General features: G+C 38.8%; 1 long non-coding RNA gene across 1 annotated transcript; it reads right to left on the reverse strand.

Moving 5' to 3' along the window:
* Window positions 1-674: 674 nt before the first annotated feature.
* Window positions 675-2,255, reverse strand: LOC127106854 (uncharacterized). The gene is made up of 2 exons (XR_007795516.1): window positions 1,534-2,255; window positions 675-983 (listed from the first exon to the last, which is right to left on the reverse strand). It is a non-coding gene; the product is annotated as an uncharacterized LOC127106854 (long non-coding RNA).
* Window positions 2,256-16,282: the final 14,027 nt, after the last annotated feature.

Genomic DNA, 16,282 nt, shown 5'->3' on the forward strand with positions numbered 1-16,282 from the left:
TTGAGATCCTTAAGAAGATATCTGCTGCATTTGTCTTTTACTGAAGCATGGGAAGGTATGTGCATTTTTGGTTAGCAAGGCCCATTTTGGTTTATCCATGAGAACTTTTTGTTTAAAAAAGGGGTTCATTCACATGATTAATATTGTAAAGTGTGGTGTGAATTTTTTTACATTACTAATCCAAAATTCATTTGATTATTAGTAAGTATTAAGAGTCATGGATATTTTCTATAATCATTTGTTATTAAGCATTTACACATGTTTATGAACTCAAGTTGAATTTTTTAGCATGTGTTTTGTTTTAAGCTAAGATGGATCATTGGAAAAGACTATGGTGATGAATAATATTTTAAACTCACTTTGAAATTGTTTTTTTATGGCTTATGATGCACATTTCTTGTTGCTCATTTAAGTTAACAATAAACATAATTAGAGGAGACCAAATTGAAAATCCAAATTCGATTAATGTGGCCAAATCCATTTCTAATTTGGATTAGATTTTAAGCATTTTAAATAACTCACACAAATGAGATATTAGAATAAATCTTAGAATGTTTCTTTTAAAAGGGATTAATTGCATATTTAATTGTTACAAATAATTCAAAAAAGGGGGGGGGGGGGCAGTACATGATACAGGAGGTTATACGTTTCAACCCCAATTTTCATAGTCAAAGTTCCAATTAAATTCAAAGTTCTAATTAAATCCAAATGTTACAAATTACTCCAAAAAAGGCCAAGGCATAATCAAAAGAGTTTAAAATATGCAGATCTTACAAATAATTCAACAGAGGTTACATGATTAGTCCCTAAAGTTACAATCCAAAAGTTTTGTTACAGCTAAATAAATTTGAAGAAAAATTGAACAAGTTGAGTATCCAACAGATTGAAACAGCTTCCAAGACTTTTCCAAAAGCTCTTTTGGATGCTCCAACGCCCCAATCCCAAGCTGGCGCCGCCTCCTTTCCTAATCAACATCACTTCACCTGCAAAAAAAACAATTCAAAGAAAAGGCTTATCAAATAAGCACTTAAAACAAACTGGAAAATAAACGATTAAATAAACAGGTAAGTATGTTGCACGATGAATCAAAGAAAACACCAAAAAAACACATTCCAATATCCAAATAAACAACCTTAAATCCACAAAGCAAACATCCCATAAAATCTGGAAACAAGATCCAATAAGTTATCTCACAGAAACCAACATTCATATATAACAAAATCAATTAACAGTGAGAGGATACGTTTTTGAGATCCAACAGAACAAAGCAATTCATTTTTTTTCAAACCCAAAACAACAGAGCAATATTTTCAAAAAGTCCTAAAAAAGCTAACAGCAAGAACGTAACAACAAGAACAAAAAAACAATTTTTTCGAAAAAAAACTAAAGAACCCACACAGAAGATAACAGAGTGATCTGTTTTTGAAAACCCAGCAGCAGGATCTTTTTTTTCAAAACACAAACACCTCCTTATAGTCACTGCGATCAAAGAAGCGGATTCAAAAGAAGCAGAAGAGATCGAGACTCACATACCCGTTCGTTCATCCTCAAGATACCTCGATCTGGTAAAATCCCTTGCTATTATTGTTGATTTTGAGTTACTTTGATACAACCAAATGCATGCATAGTTCTTCTTTTTCTTCCCGCAACCTTGCACCTATGTAAATATATGGTTTGGTTTCGGGTTCGATATTTGGGTTTCGTTTGCGATTAGGATTCATAGGATGTATGGCTGTAGAATATAGATCTACTTTTGTGATGTTGAAGGGGGTTTTATGCTGATTAGAGGTAAGTGTTTCTTTTAAGTAATGTTAGAGAAGCTAAAAGGAAGCGGTTTGTTTCATTTGGAGAGAGAGAATGAAACGGCAGAGAGAGAAGGTCGTGAGAAAGTGGAGAAGTCGGCAATAATGCGGCTTGTGTGTATTTGGTTTGGGATGACAACATTTTAATTCCTATTTAATTGTTTTATTATTCCAATTCTTATTTAGGAGGAGTGTTTAATAGAGAGAGAGAAATGTTAGGATTTTAAAGTGGGAAAGGAGAGATGTATTCGAACGTCACTTTATTAAGTTCAGATCCATTTTTTTCTTTTCTTTAAAAACTAGTTTTAAAAGCATTAATGGAGGAAATTTCCCACTGCCCAAAGTCAGATTCCGTTTTCAATACTCTCTCATGTAATTTAATGACCATTATTCCTTGGTAAACTCTCCATGTGACCGTAAATGGGGAAAGTTTGCTTTTCCTCTTTCATTTCCCTTGCAGTTTTTTTGTTGGAGTGTTTGAATTTAGACTGGTTTTTCTTTTGTTGGACCGAATCCACTTGGGCCCCTCGTTTTGGCCCACCGTTTACCTACTGTTGTGCGCCCTAGTGGGCTTAAGGGACTTTCAGGGCCCATCTGTTTTTCTGGTAGTTCCTTTATTTTTATTTTTTGTGTTAGCCTAGGTTTAATTTAAACTTATTTGGTTTAAAGCATGATTTTTATTTGTTTTACTAAAATCTTACTATCATAGTTATTTAATAATAGAATTATTTACTATTTAATTAATTAATTAAGTTTAATATCATTATCACCATTTATTAGTCAAATGTAAGTAATTACTCATTTTTTTATGAAAATTGTGTGTGCCACCATTCTGGTTTATTTGTTTTATTTTCTTTTTTTCGAAATTATAATTATACCATTGTTAATATTATTTTATTTTATTTTCGAAATTATAATTATACCATTGTTAATATTATTTTATTTTCGAAATTATAATTATACTATTGTTAATATTATTTTATTTTATTTTCGAAATCATGATTATACCATTGTTAATATTATTTTATTTTATTTTCGAAATTATAATTATACCATTGTTAATATTTATATATATATATATATATATATATATATATATATATATATATATATATATAGTAAATATGTAATTATATTACTATTAATATTATTAAAAAATAAATACACAATTATATGGTTGTTATCATTATTAATATTTAATTATTTGGTTATATTCATTTTTTTATTACTACTTATTATTTAATTAAAATAAAATAATTAGTTAAACATCCAATTAATTAATTGACTATAGAATCACAAATGACCTTCATAATTTAGATGTTTATTTATCTTAAGGAGTGTATGTGCATGATTATTCTTTATCTATTTGTTTATATTGAACCTTGAGTGTACACGAAATGATATGTTATAATTGTGACAAAATCACGTTGCTTTCATCGATTTTAAAATAATCCGAGCCGATTTCAAATCACATACTTCTCGATTCAAAGTCGAGCTCATTTTCAAAACACCTTTGTAAGTCGATCGCTTGTAAAAGCATCGCCATCCACCTCACATAGCTTACTCTTGGGCTTTCCTACAATGAGACCTATTCGGTTATTAATTAATCGAGTAGATACACTAAAATAATCCAATTTATTCACAAAACAACAATTTAAAACCTCGATCCAATATCGAGTATTTTTATCAAATTAAAACACCTAATTACGGTTAAATACTATTTCATTTGGAAATGAAAAGGGGGATGGTTTTGAGTTTTCAACTCCTCCCCTCGATTATTTGAAGACGAGTTCTCTTACTCGGTTAGTCGAATAATCGTCATTTCTAAATCCACTTAAGCATAATTAAATCAAAACCTTCTTACAATAAATAAAAAATGAAATGGGGGATGGTTTTAAGTCTTTAACTCCTCCCTTCGATTGTTTGAATACAAGTTTTCTGACTTGGTCAGTTAAACACTCGTCATCTCTTTACAAACTTCTAAATCCGATTAAATCAAAATATTCTCATAATAATGAAATGAAAAAGGAGATGACTTTGAATCTTCAACTTCTCTCCTCAATTATTTGAATACGAGCTCTCTTACTCGGTCAGTCGAACAATTGTCATTTTTCCATCAACTTATACCATAAGTCAAATTATTCTCAAATCAAAACTATACGAAAAGGGAGATGGTTTTGAGTTTTCAATTCCTCTTCTCAAATGCTTGGATATGAGTTGTTTTACTCAGTCATTCAAGTATTTGTCGTTCTTTCTAAAATATGTCAACCATATACCACATTATTTTCATAAATACTCAGATGAAACAGAGAGTGGTTTAGAGTCTTCTATTCCTCTTCTCGATTATTAGGATACGAGTTGTCTTACTCGATTATCCGAGTATTCGTAACCCATTCAAAACACTTTAATTATTATCAAATCCTTTCTATAATTAAGGATGAAAAAGAAAGTGGTCCAGAGTCTTCTATTCCCTTTCCCGACTGTTAGGATACGAGTTGTCTTACTCGACTATCCGAGTAATCGTCATCCAACCAAGAACATCTTAACCAATCAAAATATTCAATATATTAATCCATCTTGTCACCCCCATGTGACCTAAACTATTTTCAGAAGGAACATCATTTAATCCTTTCTAATGCACATAACAAACTAGTGCTTAAGCCTCCGCCGAGAGTAGACAAGCCAACGTTTAGCCTTTAGAACGCGATCTAAACAGTTGTTCATTAAAAGACACCAACCAACCGTAGTTTCCCCGAACTACGAATGCTCTGATTTCCTTATTATACCATAAGGATACATAGGCAGGAGATTGTTGTATCTTCGCGAGCACACTAATAAAAAACCTCCCCTTTCTCTCTTCCGAGGTTCTCATCCATTTCTATTTTCAATATTTTATAACCCAAAGATAACAAACAAACATAAATTAACACTCAAAACACAAATTAGAACTAAAAGGTTCCCATTGAGTACAACGGACGTAGGGGGTGCTAATACCTTCCCCTTACGTAATCCACTCCCGAACCCGAATAACGGTCGCGACGACCATTATTCCATTTCCTAAAGGTTTTATCGATATTTTCCTATCCCTTCATTGGGATAAATAAAGTTCGGTGGCGACTCTGTTCGAACGTAATTTTTTCCGCGACCATCGCGAGGAATCGTATTTTTCGAGGTGCGATAGTATATCAACCACAAACCAAAGCAAAGCTCAAGAAAGAGCTAAAAGCGACTAATATACTTGAGGTGCAGTGTTCAAATTCACGTGTTCAAGCCTCCAAAATGTCCAGATCTTCTTCCTCAATCCTCTAATGAAGCTTTATGCAAGAATTGGCACTTGAATCCACCTGAATGAAGCTCAATTTTCAAGATCCATCTTCATGTTCATGTGCTTGTGTAGCTCGAATCTGCACTGTATTCTTCAAACCAGATGATGATTCTTCATCAATGATGCATGATAAACATGATTATGCAAGAATTTTGTGGAATTGGATGAAGAAATTTGAAAATTGAAGAGAGAGAAATTTGAGAGGGAAATGAAATTTTGATCCAAATTCTGTTATTCCCCTGAAATGTGATTAAGATTTAGCTTATATACCATCCCCTAATCATGCTGAAATTGAGATTAGGCTTTGGTTAATTGTCATTAAGGAAAAATGAGGTGGAATGCAAAAATGCAAATGTGAGGTAACATGATAAATGTGCACGTGAACAGTGCCATGCAAGGTGCAATTTCCCTCAAAATCAATCCATAAACATCATGGAATGGTTAAATGGCTTGTATGATCATCCAATTTTGAATTCTTCATTTTCCCTCCAAAATGCTCATGTATGGACACTTGATCATGTGAGCTTCTTTCATGCAAGGCAATGGTTGATTTGTAATCTCTTGGTAATAGGGAGCATTTTGCAAAAAGAGTGGTTCAATTTGGAGTTTTGAATCAAAAGTTATGGCATTTTGAACTTCCATGCATACTTTGTGATCATTTGGTCATAACTTCTCAACCAATTATCAGATGAACATGATCTTGGACTTTTTTAAAAGAGGAGAGAAAGATCTTCAACTTTCATGTTCACCAAAAATTCATTTGAAGCTTATTTGATGTTGGAAAGTCAAGTTGAATATGGACCAAAAACTTGCCATTTTTGGAAACTTGAAATTACAGGTCACTTTCCATTTTTGGAAACTTTTAATATGACTTCAAAATCTTCAAGATAGATGTTTGACATGATGAATAAGCCTTGTTTGAACATGAATGGGATGTCTCAAATCATTTCCCACACCTCAAAGCCCTTAATTGACTGCACAGTTGATAATATGGTCTTCAGATGACCTTGACAATGCCTGATGAATTTGAGCCTTTACCACTTGGTCAATTTGCTTCAAAATGAACCCTAGCTCATATAAGCTCAATATGATAATCATGTGGTCCTCACACCAAGAAAATACCATCAGCTCTTGTACAATGGATGCTCTTGAATAGCTTGACCTGTGCTTGCTTGATTCTACAAAACAAAAGGTTAATGACATATTTTTGTGCATTTTGGTTAGCAAACAAAAATGAGAAAAGCAATGATTTACAATGCAAACATGCTTGGTGATCAACAATCACTCAAAGAGATCCCACCCACAGGTAAAGGAAGCAAGATGCTCAAATGATCCTTGAGGCTATGCAATGCAATGGTATGATGCCATGAGGGATCTTAGGGACAAAATTGGGGTCTTACAGATGCCCCTATTTAAGATCATTCTAGCCGGAGAAATGAAGGTTAAAATCTTCGTCTCGACGAGATAGAATGGGCTTAAATAATAACAAAGAGATAAATTTTGGTCCCTAAGAGACCTCATGATGCAGATGTATGCATGCAAAACAAACAACTCTGTGGGAATATACGTCCACAAAGAAGAAAAGACATCTGGAGAACAGACAGTCCATTAGAGTAATACACTCACCAGGATTAGAGACTCAAACGAGGACTCTCATGGGGATAGAAAAAAGAAAAATGTGTGAGCAGGACACGACTTCAAGCTGGAGACTTTACCGGGGAATAAAAGACTGAGACTGCGCGAGCGGGTCACGACTCAAAACTGGGGAAAAAGGGTTTCCAAAGGGAAACGAAACCAATGGAAAGACTCAAGCTGACTTAAAGATACATGTGTTGGGGAAAACGTCAACACATCAAAACTATCCACAAAGGATACTTCGGATAAAAATCCGGACTCAGGTTGGGGAAAGAGCTGACAAGACAACTCTGCCGGGGAAAAATGCACGTATTGGGGAAAACGCCAACACAGCAAAAGGGAAAATCACAACAGATACTCCGCTGGGGAAATCTAACAAAGATCTCTCCAGGAGAAGCAAAAGGGGTGAGGTGTTACCGGTTACTGGGTAACAAGCTCAAATGAGACATGTGATCTGATCACCGATTACTGAGTGAAAGAACAACAAGCTCGGGAAGAATGAATATCTAAGACCGGTATAAGGGTGAGAGATATCAATCAACCAAATCATCTGAGGAAGACCTAACAAAGGTACATCAACTCAGGAAAATCTGACTCCATAGGGGACCGAGGTCATAATAGGGAGCAGAAAGGAAGGAACACCAGGGATATCGGTTACTGGGTATATAATAGGTGACCGACCAAAGCGTGAATTGGGGTTTACTTCCAAAACACTCATCATCCGAAAGGAGGGCTTGAAAAAGCAAATCGACTTACAGGATGGACATTCGACTCCGCAAAAGGGAAAACGAATCTTACTCGAATGGGGAAGGATAGAAGGCTTCAACCAAAGAGCGCATAAGATATATTATCCATTACCGTCAGAACATGGATAGTATACTCGCATGGAAGATTATCCACAACCGGTTACTGGGTTAATAAAGGATAAATCGACCGAAACGTGAATTGGTGTATGTGCCAAAACACTCATCATCCTGAAGAGAGCTGGAAAGGTAAACTTGCTAAAGGATGGACATTCGATTCCACAAGGAATACGAATCTTACTCGACTGAGGAAGAACAAAAGACTTCAACTGAAGAGTGCATGAGATATATTATCTATTACTGTCAGAACGTAGATAATATACTCGAAAGGAAGGAACACTAGGGATACCGATTACTGGGCATATAATAGGTGACCAACCGAAGGGAGAAACAATCATTATCAACAAAGGATAAATGAGAGATGACTCACAGGGGATAAATTGCAAGCATACGACAATTATCCAAACAAATGGGGGAGTATCAACACCGAATACTGGATGAAGATAACCGCAAAGAGGGGATTACATCTACCGAATACGGGGTAGAAAACCACGAAAAAGGATATTCGATTCCAAAACAGGAAATACGAATCTTACTCGACTGGGGAGAGACCAAAATGCTTCGACAGAAGAGTGCATGAGATGTATTATCTATTACCGTCAGAACGTAGATAATATACTCGCATGGAAGATTATCCACAACCGGTTACTGGGTTAATAAAGGATAAATCAACCGAAACGAAAGGCATCGGGATACCAAACTAGGTATATAATGATGACCAATCAAGGAGAAACAATCGTTACCAACAACAACAGGGTAGACGAAAGATGACTCACTGGGGGATGAATTGCATAACAAAGCAATTATCCACAAGCAAAGGGGAGCAACAAACATCACCGGCAAACGGTAAATGAAAGAGGACCCGCTGGAGTTAAAATTGCTTACTCAGAGCAAATATCCACAAGAAGGGGTAAGACCTGCTGGAGATAAAATCGCTTAACCAAAGCAATTATCCAAAAGGGCAAGGAATATCAATATAGAATACTGGATAATGATAACCATCAAAGAGGAGAGAGTAGGATTTATAACTACCGAATACGGGGTAGAAAACTACAAACTCTGATGAGGATAAAAATAGGGTTTACAACTACCGAATACTGGGTAGAAAACCATCGACTCCGCATGGGAAGCGAAAGGATCAACACTCCGCATGGGAAAAAGATTAGGGTTTATAACTACCGGATACGGGGTAGAAAAACCACAAACTCTGCTGGAGAGAGAAAATAGGATTTATGACTACCGAATATGGGTAGAAAACCACAAAGAATAAGACTTATAACTACCGGTTACTGGGTAGAAGGCCACAAACTCCGTTGAGGATAAGGTGAATGATTGCCGGTTACTAAGCAAATATTCACTTATACCACAGGGAAGCACAATAGACAGTCACAAAAGGCCAATTTAGGATCAAACCAAAAAGGCAAACTGAATCAAGACTCGTCCTAATGAGGATGTAACTCAATAGGGAAACCCATCCCAATATATGTGTTGGGAGGAAACGGAAACAACCGTCATCCACGAGGATATATCTCAATGGGGAATGCAGAAGGAAAGACAGACACTTTCTGCTTAAGGGGCTGACTCTATATTGAGAGATTAGACACCCGACATCTGCTTGGGGAGATCTACTAGGGAGATCTATATCACCAATTAGCAGGAGACAATAATCAAAAGATATATGGCAAAAAATGTGACATGAATATCTGAATGTTATGATTATGCATGTATATGCGTGATTTATGTTTGATGAATGCTGACAAAACAGACATATCTAACACAAACAGGTCCAGGAATCAACCGCCCGGTACTACATCTCAAGAGAGAAAGCCAGGATCACCGGAGAACAACCAATCTGTCGGGATCAGAAGACAACAAAAATCTCTGCAAGGATGGATCATCAGTCTCAGCTGAGGAGAAGGAAGGGCTTGCTGCACAGGCAGAAACTGCCACAAAGGCAACTCCACTGGGGAATCCACTGAGGGATATAATAGGAATTTGGGGAACAACCACCAAAAACCAAACTCACTGAGGAGATCACACTCGCTGAGGAGCAAAGATCGCACAAGTAGAATCTGCCACATGTGCAACTCTACTGGGGATCAGAGATATCAGGAAATCACCAAACCTCTGCAGGGGATAAATCAACACAGATATAATCCACCATTCCACCAATTCTTCTGGCGAATCAGAGGTATCAAGAAGTCACCAAACCACTGTTGGGGAATGAACAACAAACATTCCAACCAGGAGCCGGATCACGACGCAAATAAGTTTGGCTGGAGAAACCATTCTGCCAGAGAAATTATCACAAAAGAAGCTCTCAAAAGGCCAAACACCAAGAGCTCTCACCTGCTGAGAAGGAAGGAGGCAACAAAATACCTTTACCATACACTCTGCTTAGGGAAATAAACCCCAAAGGGTTTCTGGAGGAAACAACAATCACAACGGAGAAACGAGTTCATTGTGCAGGTAGAAACTATCACAACAGCGACCTATGCTGGGAGAGACCCAGGTACCAGCAAACAATATCTTAGCAAGGGATGAATCATCTCAGATAAAGCCCGCCATACCAACAACTCTGATGGGGATCTGTCTGAGGAAGCAACAATATCTCATGCAGGAGATAGCATCATCATAGATAAGATCCAACACACCAGCAACTCAGCTGGGGATCTATCTAAGGAAGATAACATCATCAAGGATAGAATCCAACACATCAACAACTCAGCTGGGGATTTATCCGAAGAATATCCATCACCAACAACTCTACCGGGGGATGAACTATCTGAGGAAGAGAAGGAACGTTGGGGATCAACCACCAAATACCGAACCTTCCAAAGAAAACACTTCTGATAAGGAGTGAAGATCACTGCTCTTCTGCTAGGGGAGAGTGGCGGATAGGCATACCACTCTGGGATGAACCTAAATAGATAAAGTTCATCACCACCAACAAACCTACTGAGGAGTTTGCCTGAAGGATAGAGGAATTATGGGGAATAACCCCTCAAAACTAGTCTTCCAGAGAGGACACAACTGCCGAACAGGAAAGACTGCTGCTCTACTGGAGATCAGGAGATGTATAATCTCAACAAGTACTCTAGCAGGGAAAATGCTCCACAATAGTGTTCAAACAACACTCTACTGGGGATGAACCACAATAGGGGTCTGGAGGAGGAAAATACAGCGATGCAAGGGATATGAACAATGTCTTACCCTGTTGGATATCATACCACCCTTGGGAGAGCACTGAGGATCTCCTGCGTATCCTTTAATCGTTGTGAATGTTCACTTTGTTAAAAAACAATTTGTGAAAAATTCGTTTATTTAAAACAATGATGTTTTTATCAATTAAAACATGCAAAACATTTGTTGAATAGAAACAAATAAGAGTGCAAATAATTGGATAAAGGCTCAAATTTATTTGATAGAATGGTAGCCTGCAAATGGCAAGACTCCATAGATCTTTACAAGTTTGAAATTGGTGATATATATTGGAAAAAGGGCTACATTGAACATAATGACCATTTCTCCACCAATTCCGAATTCGATGTATTCGAAGCTTCAGTTGACGACGAATGAACAAGAATCTCTGACGGATGACAGATGTAGAACACAATCTTGTCAGGATGTAGTTACTTGCCAGATCCCCAATTTTTGCCTAGATTGCCCCAGGGTGAGGTACTCAATCTAGCGGGATGCAAATATATTCTTTTTCATGTCTCTAACTTTTTCCTGGATCGTCCTTTCGGGTTTTCAATCCACCGAGACGCTCATTTTTGCCTAAGCCGCCCTTTCGGGTTTTCAATCCACCGAGACGCTCATTTTTGCCTAAGCCGCCCTTTCGGGTTTTCAACTTAGCGAGCTATTCTATTTTTATTTTAGGCAAAGTATTTCTTGACTGCATCTGAATTCACAGGACGAGTGAAATCCTCCCCATCCATAGTTGTAAGCATCAAAGCACCGCCTGAAAAGGCTCTCTTGACAACATATGGACCTTCATAGTTTGGAGCCCACTTGCCCCTGGAATCGGGTGCGAAAGACAAGACTTTCTTGAGCGCAAGGTCACCTTCTCGGAACACACGAGGCTTGACCTTCTTATCAAATGTTTTCTTTATTCTCTATTGATATAACTGACCATGACACATGACAGTCAATCGCTTCTCTTCTATCAAATTCAGTTGGTCGTAACGACTCTGAACCCATTCAGCATTAGTCAACTTGGGGTATGAGGGTACCATTTTTCTTTTTTTTTCATTTTGATTTTTGATTTTTTTTATTATATTTGTAATGCCCCAGTTTGACTATTGCCGGATTCTCAAAATGCAGCTGAATGATCTTCTTTTCATTGCTTAAGAAGACGGGTAATCTCGTCAGGAATCTCTTCAACATCATCTTCCTCTGCTTCGAATACAGGGAACTCAAAATTGGGAGATGGCGTTGGATCATTATGTTCAATGGGTTTAGAAATCAACATGCATAATGATTTTGGAGATAATAGCTTTTTAGAAATCAAACAAGACAATCATTATGCAGATGAAAAGATTGCTTTTATTCTTGTTTAGGGTTTTTTGTGATCACCAATTTCATGCAAAAAAAGCAAAAAGTGAAAACAATTGGAAAAACAAACATTTGACATGAATTTATTGAATGAAAACATCATTGTATTTATGTTGCCAACAATGTCATCACTTCTCCTTTTGGCATGGGAGAAGGGTTTTTAAACAAAGTGATTATTACTTTGATTTATGGATAACTGTAGGAACATCCACAACGACCCAATTGTGGCAGATCCCTCCAGGGATGACAAAGTTGTCAGAATCCTCTACATCCTCTTCCAGAACAGCATCAGCTTCTTCGTCTTGACCGGTGTGGATGAAACCTCCACTCTTGAACAACCCTCTCTCATTGAAGACCCCAGAAGAAAAGCCAATGCCAGCCCGAGACTTATTGTCTTCAAGCTCGATCATTTTTCCTAGACCAGCAATTGCACCACATTCAATGGCCATTTTCGCATCTCGATAGGAAGCAAATGAAGGAGTCCTCTCTCAACAGGCTCGGTTATAGATAAAGCTTGGAAAGGCGTTCCAACTTCATCCTCAGCATCTATGTATGAGAAGGAAGACAAGTGGCTAACTAGGAGAGCCTTTTCTCCCCCTACCACTACCAGTTTCTTATTCTTAACGAATTTCAGCTTCTGGTGTAGGGTGGATGTCACGGCGCTTGCCTCGTGAATCCATGGTCTGCCTAGGAGACAACTATATGATGGGTGAATATCCATAACCTGGAAGGTAATCTGGAAATCACTTGGTCCAATCTTGATTGGGAGATCAACTTCCCCAATCACAGTCTTACGCAACCCATCAAAAGCCATCACAACAACTCCACTCTGCCTCATGGGAGGCCCTTGATATGACAATCTCGAGAGAGTGATCTTCGGCAATACATTTAAAGATAACCCAGTGTCCACCAGTACATTGGACATGGCGTCGTTCTTGCAATTCAAGGATATATGTAAAGCCATGTTGTGGTCTCTTCCCTCCTCAGGGAGATCAGAGTCACAGAAACTCAAAGTGTTACAAGCAGTAATGTTTGCAACAATGCTATCAAACTGTTCAATAGTGACATCATGATCAACATATGCCACATCCAAAACTTTCTGCAGAGCCTCTCTGTGCGGTTCTGAATTCAGAAGCAAAGATAACACAGAGATTTTGGACGGCGTTTGTAGAAGCTGGTCTACAACATTGTACTCACTCTTTTTGATGAGCTTCAGCATCTCATCACAGTCTTCATTCATATTGCCACTAGGGCCAACAGAAGTAAGAGTCTTTTGTACAGAGGAGGGTTTAGCAACAGGAGCCGGATTCAGAGCATTCACTGCATTCCCAACCGGACGCTCAACAAAGTCAGCAACAGCCTGAGGCTTCTGGGGTGCAGAAAACACACGACCACTACGGGTCAACCCGCTAACATCAGCAATATTCACAACAGTAGAGGATGGCAAAGTCACCTCTTTCCCATCTTTAATAGCAACTGCATTGTAACGAAATGGGATTGTCTTATCAGAATAATACGGTACAGGACCGGCAGGCTTGATAATCAGGGAAGGAGAAACCTTCTGCTTGCTACCATCATATTTAATGATAACAGGCTCGGGAATCCTGAACACTAGAGAAATCACATTGACTTCTGGTTCATCTTCATCAACATTCCTATTCTGAAGGATCTCAATGGTCCCTTCATCCAGCAATTCCTGAAGATCTTTACGCACTTGGCGACAACCCAATCTGTTGACAGAGCAGATTCGACATCTATCATGATCGTGCTCCAAATGACTGTAATCACACAGCAAACGGTGCAGTTCAACCAGAGATTGTCGAATATGGCTAACATATTTGACCTTGTACTTGCCAGGGCAACCCTGGACCATGTTAACAGACTTCCCATGCTCGGGCAATGGGTTCTTCTTAACATTAGGACCTACGTCCTCAAAGCTCAAAATGTTGCACCTCATAAGGTCTTGAACCTTAGTCTTCAACGGAAAGCAGTTTTCCACATCGTGGCCCGGAGCACTAGAGTGGTAAACACAATGCATATCAGGCTTATACCACCATTGAGGGTTAACAGGTATAGCCAGAGGGTCTCTTGGAGTAATCAATTTCCGCTCTATCAAAGAGGGATACAACTCTGCATATGACATCGGAATCGGATCGAAAGTGATCTTCTTCCTCTCATAACTCGTACTGGCTTGGTTACTATTGCGAGGCTGGTAGGCCTGCTGTTGAGGACGATGTTGCTGTTGATATTGCTGAGATGGTTGTTGATTGTTGTGCTGATATTGCTGATTATCTCTGAAGACAGGTGCTATATGAGCCACCTGATGCTGATTACCGGCTGGACGTGTGGTCTTCCTCTTCACAGAGGGTCTTCTGGATTTCACATGGGAGGTCACAGCATGTGCCTCTCCATCTTTCTTCTTCGCAAATGCCCCATAACGTTTAGCAGAAGAGCCTTCATCTTTGGTTAGCCGTCCTTCACGGACTCCTTCCTCTAGACGCATCCCCATGTTCACCATCTCAGTGAAGTCAGAAGGAGCGCTAGCAATCATCCGCTCGTAATAGAATGAGCTCAAGGTCTTCAAAAAGATCTTGGTCATTTCTTTCTCTTCTAGCGGAGGAGTAATCTGTGCCGCCAACTCTCGCCATCTCTGGGCGTACTCCTTGAACGTTTCCTTGTCCTTCTGGGACATGGCCCTGAGCTGATCCCGATCGGGAGCCATATCCATATTATATTTGTATTGCTTGACGAAGGCTTCGCCAAGATCATTGAAGGAACGGATGTTCGCACTGTCCAAACTCATATACCAACGCAGTGCGGCACCGGACAAACTGTCCTGGAAATAATGGATGAGTAGCTGATCATTATCCGTTTGAGTTGACATTTTCCTAGCATACATGACCAGGTGGCTGAGAGGGCAAGTGTTCCCTTTGTATTTCTCAAAGTCAGGAACTTTGAATTTTACAGGAATTTTCACACCGGGAACCAAACACAGCTCGACAGTAGATTTGCCAAACAAATCCTTTCCTCAAAGGGTCTTCAATTCCTTGTGGAGTTCAAGAAATTGGTCATTCATCGCATCCATCTTATCATTAACATCTGGGCCCTCAGACGACTCAGAATGATAGATGGCGTCGTCTACCCTAGGAACGGTATGCACGGCAGGAGGAGGAATAACAAGGACCAGGCTAGATGCCAGCATCAAACCAAACGTCAGAGCGGGAATATCGGGCATAAAGCCGAGAGGCATCCCCCACGGAAACCCGGGTGGCATGGATGTTGGCACAAAATGGGCACTGACAGCAGGCACAGTTGAGGAAACAATCTCAGAAATGACTGTCCTTTGGGGAGGAGTTGAAGGTGTCGGAGAAGACTGGTTTTGTGCAGCTAGGAAAGATTCCATCAAAGCACTCAGCCTGGCGACTTCCTCTTTGAGTTCACGGTTCTTTTGCTCTAGATGATCCATCAATCTGGAAGAGTTGGCTCTGGTGTAGTACCGGTGAGTCAGCTTGTCTTCAAAATAAATGAAGAGCAACAGAGTCAGATCACAGGACAGGAGACCGGAACAAAACCTGCTTATGCAAATGATGCATGAAATGCTTGTGCATATGATTTGTTTTTATTTCAAAGGAACTCTTAGGTTTTATTTGCAAACTTTGAAATATTAATCATTTTATCGCATATGGAAATTATCTCATCAAATATATCAGATAAAAGAAGTACAACATTGTCAATCATTACAAGAGAAAAGGAAAATAATCATCTTATGGATCCCTATAAACAGATCAACTGATACTCAGGGAACAGGACGATAAGATGCTCGAAGCTTCTTCACCTCTCTCTCGTATGCTGCTTCCATATCCGCCTTGTCTTTGGCAAGTCGATCATACCTCCTTTTCCAAAACTTGGAAGACTGAGGAAGTAGAGAAGTCCATGCATCGTCAGGATCATCAATCACCTGATGCTCGAGGAACTCGATCAGAGCGTCCTTCTCCTTAATCTGTTGAAGCAATTCTTCCCTTTCACGGATCCAGGCACGTGATAGGTCTTCATCTCTCAACTCCTCTACTCCTTGGTTAGGGAGGGTTGAAGGCCCAGCC

Source organism: Lathyrus oleraceus, chromosome 7 (genome assembly GCF_024323335.1).
Source record: "Lathyrus oleraceus cultivar Zhongwan6 chromosome 7, CAAS_Psat_ZW6_1.0, whole genome shotgun sequence".
Taxonomy (NCBI): Eukaryota; Viridiplantae; Streptophyta; class Magnoliopsida; order Fabales; family Fabaceae; genus Lathyrus; species Lathyrus oleraceus.